Here is an 11,199-nt window from a genome sequence, read left to right on the forward strand (position 1 = left end):
TCACAGTTACCTTATGTTTTGCAAGCATTCCTTCCAACAAATCCAACATGTTTTTGCTTTCGTATCAACTGACAGCCATGCCTGCATTCCTACAGAATCAATTTCAATGCCTAAGAATGGCATGGTCGTACATGGACCCATTGTTTTCTCTGGTGCCAAGGGCACACCCAGCTCCCCCATGAGCTCATGGAACGTGTCCAGCGCTACCTGGCACTCCGTGGAGCCTGGGGAACCAACAAAAAAGAAGTTGTCTAAGTAGTGTGTTACCAGCCCATGACCAGTGTGCTGTGTGAAGTACCACTGTAAGAAAGTGCTGAAACACTCAAACAAAGTACAAGACATTGAACAACCCATCGGTAATGCCTTGTCCACGTACCATTGTACCTCAAAATGAATTCCCAAAAGACTCCAATCGTCCGGATGTACGAGAAGCAAACGAAATGCAGATTTTATGTCGCATTTCGCCATCTCTGCTGTTGCGCTCCGGTCACAACTAGCGACATAGCAACGTCAACTGAGGAATATGACACTGAGGCTGCCTCCTCATCAACAAAATCATTGACTGAAGACCCCTCAGGCCATGATAGGCATTGTATTAGTCTGTACTGTCCAACTTCTTTTTTGGGAACCACCCCGATTGGAGAAACAATCAAATTGTCACACAGGCCAGTCATCAAAAGGACCTGCCATCCTTCCTTCACAAACTTCTTTGTCCAACTTGTCTTGCACCACTGACTTATGTTCAAATGCTGACTTCAAATTTTGTGCCCACCGCCTCTGCCTAGGCCCCTTGTAACCCAAACGAAACCCCTCTTCAAAGCCCTCCAACAGTACCCGTTTTGCTTCCAAATCTCCGCAATCCCTCAAACCTGTCGCCAATGCTGCCAGTCTAACTGGCGTAGGAACCCTTGGGCCCAGGCTCCTGAGATCCCTTACCTCCCCTACCACTCTGGCATTGCTGGGATGGCCTAGATGTGCTAGCCCCTGTCTGTTGCCACTGCTGACTTCCGTGAGGCTTGACTCCCCAACATCTAACCAAGGGGTGTTTCTTTCCAAACTGAGAGCACTCATGCCTGAACTTACAATACTCCCTTTTGCACATGCCTTTATTAAACTCCCAGCACGCTCCTGACCCAGATTGTGTAGCTGTTGCACTCCCCACCCCTCCACGGGTGGGTTTCCCCTGCAAGGGCCAGTACACTAAAGGTAAACCACTTGCTGTAAATATAGTTTTACCCCCCGCCGGTGCCCCCATTGTGTGTTGCCATAAATCAGAGTCAAATTCCCCCCACTTTGCCTCCGGATCCCAAGCCATACGGGCCCTGAACTCCTCATCACATTGCTCCATGCATACCCACTACCCGTGATCTGCACTTTCCGAATGAAATACATATATTTAATAATAGCCACGCAGCGCTCCAGAAACTTTTCACAATATACGCTGACATATATCAAAAACGCTGCCGTCCAATTTTCAATTGTCAACAGCACCTTAGGCCGCTTGGCCAGTTTATACTCTTCCTCCTTGGACCCTTCTTTGGACCGCACCTCCCTGTGAAGTAGCTTCAAAATTTCAACGTATTCCCCCTTTCAGATGCGCTCTTTAGTGGCTAACATCAAATACGCTCCCAGGGGCTTCGTCACACCCATGTAGGGCAGCTTTTCAAACTTTAACTCTTTACTCTGTAAAGGCTCTTTACCTGGCACGTCTGGTTCCATATTCATTCCACTCTTCACTTTAGTTCCTGGTGCCACCACATCACCAGTTCCCACACCTTGAACGTTAACATATTTACCCTTATGGAGCTTACCACCCAGCTCCTCCCATACATCCTTACCCCCTGTCCCAACCGACACCATTTTTGGTTTGGCCCGTGGGACAACATTCTCACCTGGCTCCAACAAGGCTGCCCGACCAGGCGCCGATCTCCATGCCACTTGCTCAACAGGGTCCACCGTCCGAGGAGCCCTCACTGAGGGGCCGTGCTCTGTTTTGGGTCCCAAGGACACTGCCCTCCTGGGCTGCACCGCCTCTGGTGCCTGTAAAACACTAGGAGACACATGAGAAGGTACCCCCCTCCTCATTGTCCCTCCACTCCCCTTCTTTGGGGCTGTCCTCATCATAATCCAGTATAATCGCTTCCTCTATCTGTAGAGGATCTGTCACAGAACCAACACTGCAGGCCTTAACCAACTCAACATTGCTTACACCAGCCCATCGCCCCCTGAAAATCCTCCTGACTGGGGAGCCGACTGTACTTGCCGATACTCCCCCCTGCGTTGACATTCTTGAGCATTCCTGTCCAGTGGTCCTGCTGACCATCGTGTCCTGCTTGACGTTGGGGCCAGCGAGGTCGCGCCGGACCTTCGTGTGCTGGTCGCGCCGGGATCCCCCGCCGGTACGGAATGTGCCCCGCAAGGCTCCACCCTCCCTTCTCCGCGGTGCAATTGGGCCGCACCTCGTCTTACCGAGTCTGCTGTCCCGTGACGCTCCCTACCCTGTGAAGAAAACATTTGGACTGGAGTGCTGGGAGCTCCTAAAACGCTAACTGGCCTGCTGTCCTTCCTGACCCAAAACCCCCCCTCCGAACACCTATCACCTGCCTGCCCCGCGTACCGAGAACTCACGTACTTGGGGGGTGACGGGGGGAGGGATCCCCCTCCCCCTCATCCCCACTCCACTCTAACACCGCTTGAACCCCTGGCGCAGAAGGGGCCAAAACTTGGCAACCCCTCCCCTCCCCCAACAGACTCAAGGGGCCCAATCCTTGCCTCCTCATCTCCCCCTGTCTTTCTCGCGCCCCTGAAAGCGCGCTCCCTCAGAGGGGGGTTAAAAAGTTCAGTGTGACCTCCAACCCCAATGGCCCGCACTCCCTCCGCCCACGACGGAAAAACATCCAAACCCTCCCATGCTTGACCCCCTACAGCCGGATCCAAGTCTGGCTCTGAAAGCCCAAAATACCTCACATTGCTCTCTCCCACCTCAGAGACCTGCCTCTGTGCCACCCCAAGAGGTTGTAACCCCCCACACCCCCACCTGTGCCCATTCACCCCCCCAGGGGAGCTGCCACCCACTGAAAAACTTCCCCTCTGGGAGAATAAGGAGGAGAGAAAAGAAGAGGGATAACTGAATTCCTCCCCCCTACCACCTCCAAACCCAACCCAGCCCTCTCATGCCTGCCCATTCGCTCTGCTAGGGCGGAACCTACTACTGCCCAGGCCCTCACCTCTGTGGCACACTCCCCCCTCTCTCATAAAATCAGAAGGCCCCATTCCCCCCCCCACACCATGAAGGGGGGCAAACTAACCCTGTTGCTCCCCTCTCCCGCCCTGCTCGAAGTAGCCACAACCTGCTACCGCTGGAAGCCAGAATACACCTGAAAATCGCATGCATCACTCACAAAGCCTTACATCACAGCTCGCCCAGCTACATTGCTCAAAAATTGACAATCTCAGGAGGCTCAAGAGCCACAAGAAGCACAGAAACTCTCCTTTTGAAACCACAAAAATACCACAAGAAAAAAACCTACAAGCGTTCCTTCTCAGGGATGGCCCCCAGGATCTGGAATGCCCTTCAGCCAGAAACGAGACTCATTCCATCCACTGCCTCCTTCAAAAAAGAAGTCAAAGCTATCCTCATGGCTAAATTCACCTGAAAGTTAACTTTGCATTTACTGTTTGCCTGTGTGCCTCCCCCTTGTATTTCAGTGCCTCAATCGACCGCACAATCACACCCTACTACCTGGCATTGTGCGCTCCCTGAACTAATCGCCTACTTAATTCCCTTTTTTTTTTTGCGTTCTCCTTTCCTATGTGTTTACGATTTGCCTTATTAATTTTTCTTTATTGTACTCTCCTTTCATATGTATGTAAAGCGCTCTGATATCTGCAAGGATCTTTTCGTGCTATACAAAACTCTGAAAATAAATAAATAAATAAATGAATAAATAAATAAAAGGCCTGTGCTGCTCCCCCTCCCCAGCCTGACACAAAACTGGGAGGGCGCCGGAACCATCATCCCAAACCCCCTCCCGCCCACAACCCGCTGCCGCAGACATCTCTGTAGCAGCAGACAGAGACGCCGAGCGCCTCAGAGACGCCGAGCGCCTCTTGCTGCCACTGCCACCCCCACGCGTGTGGGTGCCCACACGCGCGGGGGCCGACAACGCCCTCTGTTTGCGCACAACATCGGCAAAAGACTCTGCAGCGGACAACACCGCAGCACTCCCACCGGCCGCACCCCTCCCGCCCTCCCGCTTTCCCGGGCTTACCTCCGCCGCCATAACTTTCTCTCCAGACTGCAACTGCCGCACCGGAGTCATTCTGGGCCTCTTGGGGGAAGTACAGGGGGAAGTACAGGCAGCCACCGCTCCTGCCACCCCTGTTGATGCTTGCCACGCAAGGGGCGACGGCCCAGCCATGTCCCCAATCACGAGGTCCATGCACCCAGCCTCACTTAGAAGCCTGAGGGCTTCAAGAACTCTAACATTCTCAGCAGACATTATCTTTCAAAACGTTACCTAACCACGCCACAAAAAAAGCACAAAACCACGCAAAATCTTTAACTTGAAAATATTCCCTGCCTAACGCTCCCAGCCACCAGGTCACCAAAGACAAAATGGTGGCTGGGAGCAGTAGCCCAACAAATTCATACTTTGGGCTACTTTTGGACTATAAAAAAGGAGCCCAAAAAACAAAATCCCGCCTGAGCTCTGCGAGCACCCTCCCTCTCACCCCTCCCAAACCGCCCCGTGAGGGGGGACCTCCCTGCGGTCGACCACCCCCCCAAGTCCCCCTTACCAATACTTATAGGTAACTCCGAGGGTGGGGAGAATCCAGCTAATTACGATTTACACCCTGAGGGCATGAGTTGCCCGATAAATTCCATCTCCTACATGAATTTCAACTACGGGTTTCAGGGCCGATAATTATCAGATGCCTTAAATAAACCTGCTGAAACTTAACGCGCAAACACCACACAGTATTTACCTATCATGCAGATTCTGCTGGCTAAACAAACATTTGCATATTATGCCCCAACAACTTGTAAAAGGTGATATTTATTGTACAGTTGATAAATACCATACCATGTGGTATCATTTATTATGTGCCACAAATACCACTTATAATCAGTGTGAGAAGTTGGCCTGGCATATGCTGTCCACTATTCTAGTGGGCACCTTGCACCAGTCCAAACAATCCTTATTGATGGTAGGTTTAAAGACAACCTATATAGAAAGCTATCCTACTGGTAGCTGTGGAGAGCAGCCTTCAGGCTAAGTCCTGAAGGAATGTAAAGCAGCTTGTTTTGCCAGTCTATAATCTCATAAATGTCCAAATGAAAGGAGAACCACACCAGGTATATATATATAAAATATATGTATTTATTCTAAACACTTACCTCTAGTCTCTTTATGAGGCTAGAGGCAAAAGTACATTCAGTAAACTTAATTAGCACACAGTAAATTAGCACAATATACGTTGAGCCCTAGGGGCGTACCAAACCGTATATTAAGAAAGTGGTATAAGAACCACGAATGACATAGATTCAAGGTCTAGAGCCGTTAAAACCGCTGGGGTCACTAGGAACCACCCAAGGTAGTGACACAGGGGACCCACGGGGGACGCGTGCAGTGTCTAAACACAGCCGTGAATCACTATTAACTTCTATGGAGAAAGTCACGGTTTGAAATTTAATGATTAAGGACACTTAGAAGAGGACTTGGAGCAAACCCCTTTAGAACTAGGAGGTTCTAGAGTCAACACCAACGGGAGCACCGGAGTACTTGAGTTACCTCACCCAGGGAAGCCGGGTGCATAGGTGTCTTTTCATGTCGGGTTTCGTCATCGATTTCAAAGGCGAACTGCTGCAAAGTGCTGCTGGCGAACAAGTGGAAAGTGTCCGGGTGGATCCAAGGGTGGATCAGAGATGTGAAGAACTTGAAAGCAGAGGGGACAGAGTCTGCGTCACTTGTTAGTGACAAGGAAGGCGATGAGCGGATGCCCACCGATGTCGGGTGATTTCAGGTGAAGAAGGTGAAGCTTGACTCTTCAGCCACAAGGACCAGGAGGCATCAATGACAACCAGGTGCTGCATTTGAGCTGTCCCACAAAGGATGTCGAGTGCTGCAGCATCGGTTTACGGATTGGACCTAACAAGCCTTGGCAACAGCAACTCACGCAGAAAGCAGAGATTGGCTTCGGTGCAGACCAGCAAGGTCTGATGGACTCACCCCTTGGTGGGGAGTCAGGGCACGTCTGGAGAAACCAGGGAAGCCCAAAGGAAAGAAGCGTTACCATCGTGGGGACCCACCAGTTGATGGACCAGGGATTGCGAAGGGGCCTCGAGCACAAATGCTAGAAGCGGGCTCACGGAACACTTGTGCAGTTAGGCCCACAATCTTCGGTGAAGATGGTGCTCGGGGCTTGGACTACAAGTAGCCCATTGCACAACTTTGGGAAAGCTCGGGAAGTATATGCACTAGCAAATGTGCACTGTGTCCAGGAGTTCCGGTCCCACTTCACTCGTGAGGGCTGCGGGTCTCAGCTTTGTTGGGATCTTGTGTCGGCCTCTGGAAAGTCTGGAAGTCCATGTCCTGAGTTGCAAATACTTTGGGGTCCGGTGGGAGCCTTGGAAATGCAGACCAACAAGATGCTTTTTTGGTGCCTGTATGAACAGGGGAGTCACTCCTTGACCCCAAGGGAGATTCTTTCGTCTTCTAGTCGTGTAGAATGTCAAAGTTCCAGGATATATGTATCACAGTTTCGTCCAGGTGTAATCTGAAGGCCTAAGGACTGAGGTCCCATGCTTATACTGAGAAAGGGCGTTGACATACTCTGGGGACCCACTAATGGGAGAGTCTGGGAAGAGGGGTGGTGGTGATGGAGCGAGGTGGTAAACGCAAAATTTTGTGTACCCCTCTTGAAGTCAATGTCCCATAACGATAACATTTACTAAAAGTGTTTTGTGAAACTAATCAACCATAGAATAAGATGCACACGTTTTATTATACATGGGAGTACTAATTTTGCTTGCATGTTACCATACAATTAATTAACATATGTTGTTATTGTGTTGTGAATTAATGCGCAGCTTTAATATAAATGAACGCAGACTAAATGTGCTTTTTGTATACGTTTTGTCTTAAGAAAAGGTCCATTATGTAAGTATAAAACGCATTTGTGTGGCTTATTTGCTATGTAACAACTAATGAGAAACATCAGTATGGGGGAGGTAAACAGAATGGGTTTAAATTCAATAATTAACATGAATTTGTGTTTGTTTCTATGGTAGTTCCAAAAGTGGCTTCTCAGGCCTAGTTAGAAAATGGACGCTTGGGTAAACAGTGAGCAAGAGCTGAACAGCGCAGGCGCGCCAAAACCTGCAAGTCAGAGTGAACTGCCTGTGCTCGAGGAGGTTCAAGGCTGCCTTGGTCCAGAACCTAGGATGGGTGCCAAACATGGACGATTGAATGTACTGATCCTGAGAAAATATTGTTATGTTGCCACTCTAGGAAATGGCTAGGCCAAAGACTGTCCTAAAACAAAGACCCTTTATTTTTCTGCTGAACCATCGAGAAAATGATATTGTAATGGTGAGATGATGCTCACCCACCCCGAAATTGTCCAATGAAATTTTGAATAAGAGAAGATAGTTACTTTTTAGATAGATTAAATTAGGGAATAAAGGTATAAAAAACCCTAGTTTTGTGAATAAGGGGTCGCTTTTTCGATTTCATCTGGAAGTGCTGCCCGACTGATGACCGATTCCTGGATGTAAAACTCTAATGATCCTTTGCAGGATTGAAGGATAAGATGAGGGTGTTAGTTAGGGATGTTAGGAGAGAATGAATTTGGAACTATCTGTTCTTTGCTAAGCTTTAACTGTCTTCTAAATTAAAGCGATTTTCTTGAGCTCTAAATAAAATGATAATTTTTTAAATAAAGTTTAAGATTTTACTGAATAAAGGATTTACGGATTTACTAATGCATAAATGTCAGACATAATAAAGTTTTGCTGTTAATAAAATTGGGAAAATGGAATTTTAAAAGCTGGTCTTGTGATTTTCCTACGCCTAATTTTCTTTCTAGCAGATCCATTGCCACTATGGTGGTGTGTCTGAATAATTAAATGTTCGAATAAAACCATGGTAACATGTTTTTAAATCTGCAGGTGTAAATAATAAATAGTTAAATAGGTTTAGACGCTCCACCAAATGTTACAGCATTTCTCCATTGCGATTCACCAAAGCCTTGAAGCCAAGTGTAAGTGAACAGGGTAAATGCGCAGTGTTATGGGCCCCACTGATGCATGATTTGTGAGTTTTAAGGTTTCGGGGAAATGGTGAGTATTGATTAGAAATGATTTCTGGAGCCGCGCTGAAGCAGTTATATCTTGGTAGCAGAGTAGTGGTTGCTAAGAAATTAGCTAGGGTTATGTATAAAGTACTAAATAAAAATTGATGTACAGAATTATGACTAACATCTGTTGAGTTTGTATTACGTTATAAGTAGTCCTGAAAAGGCTTCCAAGTGTTGGGTGAAGCCAGTGCCTCTGTCTGCAGGCAGAGGAAGTGTGGCAAGGTAAAGTCGCACAGTGAATTAGTCTGTTTCAAAAAAGGAGTATCGCCGAATACTGCGGTGGTATCGTCGTATATCACTGTTTAGGGACCTTAGGTGTGAAAGGATAAATGTATAGTGAGGACAGTCTATGAAATTTCAGCCTTCAATTATAGGGATCATTTTGTGCATCCTGACTAAAACTTACTGCTGGGAGAGTAATAGGTCTTAACCCGAGCTTGATTGAAGGGTAAAGGGAGTGGCGTCTCTCTTTTGCTAACAAATAGAGGAATTCTGTGGTGGGTTAGATGGATGTGCTGCCTACTGGTAAACAGAGTTCATGTATATATGAATAGGGTTTTCCGTATGAACGTGTGTAAATGAAGTTGCAATACGCGTTCAAGTGAATCTCTGGGATTGTCTCTAAGGAGGGGAAAAAGATCTCTGTATGTGCTTTCCTGGAGAAACGAGTTCGTTATTGCCTGATAGAAGGGTAAGGCCAGTAGTGTTGCTTTATCGACGAGTCTAAAAATTCTGAGGAGATAAGCGTCCTCTACTCCGGTAACAGAATACTTGTGCGATTGAAAATTCTATCACTTTATTAGGAAACAGATTAGTGGAATTGTTTTGTGTAAGTTACTAACTGATTTTGGAAAATATCTTGTAAATACGGCTTCTTGAAAAAAAACCTGTAAAGGAGGGGTCAGTTGGCGCTGCAGAAGCCGGAACGCTGGTGACGTCAAAAGTGTCGAGCTGGGATTGGTCCACGTGACTAAGACAGAGTAGGAGATGATTGGTTCATCACAGAAAGCAGCAAAAGCTATTGGTTAAGCACTATAGTGACGTATCGTGTTTTAACTGGTGCATTAGTGTGAACTGCGCTGTGATAGGTTGGTGTTACGGAATCAGCAACAGAATAATACGCGATCTTTTGAAAGCAGGAAAGTTTACCGAAAATGTCATACTACTATTATGATGATAAGAAGAAACCTTCATGATTTAAAAAGCTGAAAAGCATGTTTGTAAAAGACAAAGAGGTAGTTACGAGAGAGGGAAAAATACTTCCTTCACCGAAAACGCCTGCTTCCTATATGTTGACGAAATATGGTTACCATACGTGTGTTTGTTTGGAAAATTGGGTACATTATACCAAGGATGATGGTGTGTTAGCTTTTCCAGAAGGAGGATCGTTTGATTTGGCAATTTTGAGGAATTTGAGAGACAAAATGATGAAACTTGAACCAAGACCCAGACCAACTCAATTTGAAGCACTGGTTGAGTGGGAAGATGAGATGCATCAAATGGAGAGTGAGAGATTAAGTAGGCATCTTAGACCGAGAGGTAGAGGTAGAGATTTGTGGGGGAAACACATGAGACTAGAATGCGAAGATGGAGGGATGGAAATATGTGTGATGGTATGTATCCAGTCAGATTGGTAGAAGAATATGAGGGACGAAAAAGTACAGAGAAGAAAAAGAATACTGAATTAGGAAATCAAAGCTATGGTGAAAGTGAATCAGAGGATGCTGTTTTAGAAGAAATATTAAATAGGAGACTGCCCCCATATCAACCAAGTTCTTTATGGACTACCCCAAATGCCCCAATGGCAGAAGAAAGAGTTGATGAAACGTCAAGACAAACATCAAATTTTAGAGATTTCCCTGAGAGTGTAGAAACAAGATATGTCCCGAGTACACCAATAGGAGAAGCTAGAATTACGGGTACACCTGTGCAAAGTAATGATTCACACAGACTTGTGTTAAGTGCGGAAAGACGAAATGATGAACAACCAAATATGTCTGATTGTTAGACCTGACACCCTTGGCGTGGTTTTCCCCCATCTTTTTGCCTCTGCCTCCTGTATTTTTTTGATGCTGTGCTGGATTTGGTTTTTGCTGGTTTAGATGCTTTGGACACTCTGCCACTGCTGATCAGTGCCAGAGTGTAAGTGCTCCCTATGTAAATTGTCATATTGATTGGGTATACCTGATTGGCATATTTGTATCACCAGGAAGTCCCTAGTAAAGTGCACCTTGTGTGCCAGGGCTGGTGATGACAGATGCTACTAGTGGGCCTGCAGCGCTGATTGCGCCACCCACATGAGTAGCCCTAAAATGGTGTCTCAGGCCTGCCAGCGCAGTGCCTGTGTGCAGTCAGTGGACTGCCATGTCCGCCTGGCCAGTGTCCCCACTGGCTGGGCCTAACCCTTCTCTGTCTGTGCACATCAGTCACCCCTATAGAAGGCTCAAGGTACCCCCTGGGCAGGGTGCAGTGTATGGGTAAGGTAGAGCATGTACTAGTGCAGGTCACATGCTCTGGTAGTGAGCGGCAGCCATTTTGTGGGCTCACTGCTGCAAGGTTATCTTGCTCCATAGACTAACATGGGGGAGGCTGGTCCCAATGTATACCAGCCTATCTTCCCATAGGAACAAGATGGGACATAAGTGATTGATATCCCTGAACTCAGAATTTAATAACACATCTTTTAGTAAAGGTTGTTTTTAAATTCTGTGTTTGAGAATAGTACTTTTAGAAAGTGGCTGTTCTCTTGTCTAACCTTTCTGTGTGCCTGGGCCTGCTTGTGGATTGACTGTCTGGTTTGAGGGTGACAGGGGCTGCAGAGCCCCCAGGAGGTTGTCT

The sequence above is a fragment of the Lissotriton helveticus genome, chromosome 1_1 (assembly GCF_964261635.1).
Source record: "Lissotriton helveticus chromosome 1_1, aLisHel1.1, whole genome shotgun sequence".
In the NCBI taxonomy this organism is placed as follows: domain Eukaryota; kingdom Metazoa; phylum Chordata; class Amphibia; order Caudata; family Salamandridae; genus Lissotriton; species Lissotriton helveticus.